Source organism: Zootermopsis nevadensis, unplaced genomic scaffold (assembly GCF_977971745.1).
Source record: "Zootermopsis nevadensis isolate Lab colony 2312 unplaced genomic scaffold, Znev_1.0 Znev_ptg000002l, whole genome shotgun sequence".
In the NCBI taxonomy this organism is placed as follows: domain Eukaryota; kingdom Metazoa; phylum Arthropoda; class Insecta; order Blattodea; family Termopsidae; genus Zootermopsis; species Zootermopsis nevadensis.
The window spans coordinates 17,898,602-17,905,795 of NW_028259134.1; positions in this window are offsets into that span (position 1 = coordinate 17,898,602).

A 7,194-nucleotide genomic window follows, 5' to 3' on the forward strand; every position below is an offset into this window, starting at 1 on the left:
TGTCGAAATTTGTCGTTTTTGAATATTTCCGAAGTTTTTTGATTTTTTTAAAATTTCGAAATTTTTTGAAATTTCTCAAAGGGGAACTCCTTTGAGAAATTTCAAAAAATGTCGAAATTTGTCGTTTTGGACGATTTCTGACGTCTTTTGATTTTTTTAAAATTTCGACATTTTTTGAAATTTCTCAAAGGGTTTACCCCTTTGAGAAATTTCAAAAAATGTCGAAATTTGTCGTTTTGGACGATTTTTTGACGTTTTTTGATTTTTTAAAATGTCGAAATTTGTCGTTTTTGAATATTTCCGAAGTTTTTTGATTTTTTTAAAATTTCGAAATTTGTCGTTTTGGACGATTTCTGACGTTTTATGATTTATTTAAAATTTCGACATTTTTTGAAATTTCTCAAAGTGTTACCCCTTTTGAGAAATTTCAAAAAATGTCGAAATTTGTCGTTTTGGACGATTTCCGACGTTTTTTGATTTTTTTAGAATTTCGACATTTTTTGAAATTTCTCAAAGGGTTACCCCTTTGAGAAATTTCAAAAAATGTCGAAATTTGTCGTTTTGAACGATTTTTTGACGTTTCTTGATTTTTTAAAATGTCGAAATTTGTCGTTTTTGAATATTTCCGAAGTTTTTTGATTTTTTTAAAATTTCGACATTTTTTGAAATTTCTCAAAGGGGAACCCCTATGAGAAATTTCAAAAAATGTCGAAATTTGTCGTTTTGGACGATTTCCGACGTCTTTTGATTTTTTTAAAATTTCGACATTTTTTGAAATTTCTCAAAGGGTTTACCCCTTTGAGAAATTTCAAAAAATGTCGAAATTTGTCGCTTTGGACGATTTTTTGACGTTTTTTGATTTTTTAAAATGTCGAAATTTGTCGTTTTTGAATATTTCCGAAGTTTTTTGATTTTTTTAAAATTTCGAAATTTTTGAAATTTCTCAAAGGGGAACACCTTTGAGAAATTTCAAAAAATGTCGAAATTTGTCGTTTTGGACGATTTCCGACGTCTTTTGATTTTTTAAAATTTCGACATTTTTTGAAATTTCTCAAAGGGTTTACCCCTTTGAGAAATTTCAAAAAATGTCGAAATTTGTCGTTTTGGACGATTTTTTGACGTTTTTTGATTTTTTAAAATGTCGAAATTTGTCGTTTTTGAATATTTCCGAAGTTTTTTGATTTTTTTAAAATTTCGAAATTTTTTGAAATTTCTCAAAGGGGAACCCCTTTGAGAAATTTCAAAAAATGTCGAAATTTGTCGTTTTGGACGATTTCTGACGTCTTTTGATTTTTTTAAAATTTCGACATTTTTTGAAATTTCTCAAAGGGTTTACCCCTTTGAGAAATTTCAAAAAATGTCGAAATTTGTCGTTTTGGACGATTTTTTGACGTTTTTTGATTTTTTAAAATGTCGAAATTTGTCGTTTTTGAATATTTCAGAAGTTTTTTGATTTTTTTAAAATTTCGAAATTTTTTGAAACTTCTCAAAGGGGAACCCCTTTGAGAAATTTCAAAAAATGTCGAAATTTGTCGTTTTGGACGATTTCTGACGTTTTTTGATTTTTTTAAAATTTCGACTTTTTTTGAAATTTCTCAAAGTGTTACCCCTTTGAGAAATTTCAAAAATGTCGAAATTTGTCGTTTTGGACGATTTCCGACGTTTTTTGATTTTTTTAAAATTTCGACATTTTTTGAAATTTCTCAAAGTGTTACCCCTTTGAGAAATTTCAAAAATGTCGAAATTTGTCGTTTTGGACGATTTCCGACGTTTTTTGATTTTTTTAAAATTTCGACATTTTTTGAAATTTCTCAAAGGGTTACCCCTTTGAGAAATTTCAAAAAATGTCGAAATTTGTCGTTTTGAACGATTTTTTGACGTTTTTTGATTTTTTAAAATGTCGAAATTTGTCGTTTTTGAATATTTCCGAAGTTTTTTGATTTTTTTAAAATTTCGAAATTTTTTGAAATTTCTCAAAGGGGAACTCCTTTGAGAAATTTCAAAAAATGTCGAAATTTGTCGTTTTGGACGATTTCCGACGTCTTTTGATTTTTTTAAAATTTCGACATTTTTTGAAATTTCTCAAAGGGTTTACCCCTTTGAGAAATTTCAAAAAATGTCGAAATTTGTCGTTTTGGACGATTTTTTGACGTTTTTTGATTTTTTAAAATGTCGAAATTTGTCGTTTTTGAATATTTCCGAAGTTTTTTGATTTTTTTAAAATTTCGAAATTTTTTGAAATTTCTCAAAGGGGAACACCTTTGAGAAATTTCAAAAAATGTCGAAATTTGTCGTTTTGGACGATTTCCGACGTCTTTTGATTTTTTTAAAATTTCGACATTTTTTGAAATTTCTCAAAGGGTTTACCCCTTTGAGAAATTTCAAAAAATGTCGAAATTTGTCGTTTTGGACGATTTTTTGACGTTTTTTGATTTTTTAAAATGTCGAAATTTGTCGTTTTTGAATATTTCCGAAGTTTTTTGATTTTTTTAAAATTTCGAAATTTTTTGAAATTTCTCAAAGGGTAACCCCTTTGAGAAATTTCAAAAAATGTCGAAATTTGTCGTTTTGGACGATTTCTGACGTCTTTTGATTTTTTTAAAATTTCGACATTTTTTGAAATTTCTCAAAGGGTTTACCCCTTTGAGAAATTTCAAAAAATGTCGAAATTTGTCGTTTTGGACGATTTTTTGACGTTTTTTGATTTTTTAAATGTCGAAATTTGTCGTTTTTGAATATTTCCGAAGTTTTTTGATTTTTTTAAAATTTCGAAATTTGTCGTTTTGGACGATTTCTGACGTTTTATGATTTATTTAAAATTTCGACATTTTTTGAAATTTCTCAAAGTGTTACCCCTTTGAGAAATTTCAAAAAATGTCGAAATTTGTCGTTTTGGACGATTTCCGACGTTTTTTGATTTTTTTAGAATTTCGACATTTTTTGAAATTTCTCAAAGGGTTACCCCTTTGAGAAATTTCAAAAAATGTCGAAATTTGTCGTTTTGAACGATTTTTTGACGTTTCTTGATTTTTTAAAATGTCGAAATTTGTCGTTTTTGAATATTTCCGAAGTTTTTTGATTTTTTTAAAATTTCGACATTTTTTGAAATTTCTCAAAGGGGAACCCCTATGAGAAATTTCAAAAAATGTCGAAATTTGTCGTTTTGGACGATTTCCGACGTCTTTTGATTTTTTTAAAATTTCGACATTTTTTGAAATTTCTCAAAGGGTTTACCCCTTTGAGAAATTTCAAAAAATGTCGAAATTTGTCGCTTTGGACGATTTTTTGACGTTTTTTGATTTTTTAAAATGTCGAAATTTGTCGTTTTTGAATATTTCCGAAGTTTTTTGATTTTTTTAAAATTTCGAAATTTTTGAAATTTCTCAAAGGGGAACACCTTTGAGAAATTTCAAAAAATGTCGAAATTTGTCGTTTTGGACGATTTCCGACGTCTTTTGATTTTTTAAAATTTCGACATTTTTTGAAATTTCTCAAAGGGTTTACCCCTTTGAGAAATTTCAAAAAATGTCGAAATTTGTCGTTTTGGACGATTTTTTGACGTTTTTTGATTTTTTAAAATGTCGAAATTTGTCGTTTTTGAATATTTCCGAAGTTTTTTGATTTTTTTAAAATTTCGAAATTTTTTGAAATTTCTCAAAGGGGAACCCCTTTGAGAAATTTCAAAAAATGTCGAAATTTGTCGTTTTGGACGATTTCTGACGTCTTTTGATTTTTTTAAAATTTCGACATTTTTTGAAATTTCTCAAAGGGTTTACCCCTTTGAGAAATTTCAAAAAATGTCGAAATTTGTCGTTTTGGACGATTTTTTGACGTTTTTTGATTTTTTAAAATGTCGAAATTTGTCGTTTTTGAATATTTCAGAAGTTTTTTGATTTTTTTAAAATTTCGAAATTTTTTGAAACTTCTCAAAGGGGAACCCCTTTGAGAAATTTCAAAAAATGTCGAAATTTGTCGTTTTGGACGATTTCTGACGTTTTTTGATTTTTTTAAAATTTCGACATTTTTTGAAATTTCTCAAAGTGTTACCCCTTTGAGAAATTTCAAAAATGTCGAAATTTGTCGTTTTGGACGATTTCCGACGTTTTTTGATTTTTTTAAAATTTCGACATTTTTTGAAATTTCTCAAAGTGTTACCCCTTTGAGAAATTTCAAAAATGTCGAAATTTGTCGTTTTGGACGATTTCCGACGTTTTTTGATTTTTTTAAAATTTCGACATTTTTTGAAATTTTTCAAAGGGTTACCCCTTTGAGAAATTTCAAAAAATGTCGAAATTTGTCGTTTTGAACGATTTTTTGACGTTTTTTGATTTTTTAAAATGTCGAAATTTGTCGTTTTTGAATATTTCCGAAGTTTTTTGATTTTTTTAAAATTTCAAAAAATGTCGAAATTTGTCGTTTTGGACGATTTCCGACGTCTTTTGATTTTTTTAAAATTTCGACATTTTTTGAAATTTCTCAAAGGGTTTACCCCTTTGAGAAATTTCAAAAAATGTCGAAATTTGTCGTTTTGGACGATTTTTTGACGTTTTTTGATTTTTTAAAATGTCGAAATTTGTCGTTTTTGAATATTTCCGAAGTTTTTTGATTTTTTTAAAATTTCGAAATTTTTTGAAATTTCTCAAAGGGGAACCCCTTTGAGAAATTTCAAAAAATGTCGAAATTTGTCGTTTTGGACGATTTCTGACGTTTTTTGATTTTTTAAAATTTCGACTTTTTTGAAATTTCTCAAAGTGTTACCCCTTTGAGAAATTTCAAAAAATGTCGAAATTTGTCGTTTTGGACGATTTCCGACGTTTTTTGATTTTTTAAAATTTCGACATTTTTTGAAATTTTTCAAAGGGGTACCCCTTTGAGAAATTTCAAAAAATATCGAAATTTGTCGTTTTGGACGATTTTTTGACGTTTTTTGATTTTCTAAAATGTCGAAATTTGTCGTTTTGGACGATTTCCGACGTTTTTTGATTTTTTTAAAATTTCGACTTTTTATGAAATTTTTCAAAGGGGTACCCCTTTTAGAAATTTCAAAAAATGTCGAAATTTGTCGTTTTGGACGATTTTTTGACGTTTTTTGATTTTCTAAAATGTCGAAATTTGTCGTTTTGGACGATTTCCGACGTTTTTTTGATTTTTTTAAAATTTCGACATTTTTTGAAATTTCTCAAAGGGGTACCCCTTTGAGAAATTTCAAAAAATGTCGAAATTTGTCGTTTTGGACGATTTCCGACGTTTTTTGATTTTTTTAAAATTTCGACACAGATTTTTTCGATTACGTTCTTTGACAATTGTTGTAAACTTATCGACCGATGTAGGGAAATGTGTCCTGAGCCCCCGACACAGGTTTCGGCGAACTGTCTATTCAATGTAAATGCACGCTGTCAGCTTAATAGCTGTCGATATTGTGAATGGCAAATTTTCCACGTAGCACATGTGCTACGTATGTTATTAACCTTGAAGTTTCCAAAAGGCAACAGTACCTTTAAAGTACCGGAAAGTTGTCCATAATTAGAGTGATGAAGATCGCGTCGCACCTCTCGGCATACTGATCAGAGCCGCGTCCATTTCTGCTCGGTCTCATTTGAATAGTCGGCGACCGACCACATTGTGCTGCGTGCCTTATTTTTATAATTCGTTACCTAAATAGGAAGGAGTATGTACATTCACTGAGTTAAGTGCAAATGTCATCGTACAAGTTGCCCCTAAACCAAGTTCACGATAAGGTAGAAACTCAGATGCTTTTCTTAAGGGCGAAGACGTTTTGTGCTTTATAGGTACGGGATATTTTTGCATGTTCGGTAACCGCCCACAACTAGATGCACTGGTTTTGGTTAGACGGGTAGTTGGATGATTAGGTAGATTAATTGATTTGATAGATGAATTTTATGCAGTTGTTACTGGTTAGTATACAAGGTGCTCCACGTTTGTTCTCGACTGTTGTCACTGATAATATTATAAAATGCGCTCCTTGATTACGGACAGATGGACTGTAACATGGTGTGTTGTAGTGGTGATGGTGATGGTAATAATGATTATGATGATGATGATAATTTGTCGGTATAATGACAACCAGTAAATTACCTGAATACCATAGCACACCCAGTTCCCGAAACGTCATTCTTTGTAAATTTGAATAACTTATATGTTGGACAATGGACAACGAGTAGTTGTCCTGTTTCGTTGCTTATTTCCAAAATTTCGTCCGTTACTCTTTTTTTTTTCACTTTTCCAAATTCGGATTCAGTCCACTGCAGTAGCATAGGATTCACGCGGGGTTTCTGAAGACAGACGTAGCCTGATTGTAGCCTGCCGTCCGCCGGTGTCGTGGTTCAAGGGACGGACGCTGGCTTCTGGCCGCGAGAGATCGATCTCTATCCCGGGGCAGTCCATGTTTGATTTCTAATAGCGAAGTGACACTAGGGTAGGTTATAATTTAACGATGCTGGATATTCACTATGTCATTTCGGTCTTTGGTGAGGGCTTCACTCCCTACCTAGGTACTTGGTTCGACTCAGAGTAATGAAAATTTTGTACTTTCAGACGTCTTTCATAAGAATGTCTGCATATAATCGCCGTTCTGGAAGAATCTATTTTAATTACATTTGGAATTTAAAGTTATTATTAATTTAACTTCGCCCATGAAGTTGTTTTGCTCTAAATCGGATAATATAGGCTGACGTATTAGTACTTTAAAGATCAAATAGGTTAGATCTATTTGAGTAGGTCTGCATGTTGAAAACACGAACAAAATATTTACAGAAATAATTTATTACCGGATGTATCGTTAATTCTATAGACTGCACGTTTTCATCGTAAGTGATATTGATTTCGAATTTTTTGTCAAATATTAGTGTGCGTGATAATGATAACGCCTACGAAGCGCCCCTGTGTGCAGAGAAAGTGGCTGTGCAAAGTAAATTTTTGTACATTTTATGTAAGAATAACATATTTCCGTATCTGGGCACTCCCCTTAGGTCCAAAAACCTGTATTGGTTCAATACTAGAAATTTCGTGATATGTTTATGAACGTATTTCTTTGACTTCAAAATAAAAGTTACTATTTGCAATGTTTGATGAAGTACTTGTCATCAGTTACATATTTCGTGAAGTGTTCGGGCGAAAGCATCGTTTTTTATGCAATATTAAATAAAAAGCCGTGTGTTCGGAATAACTAATTCT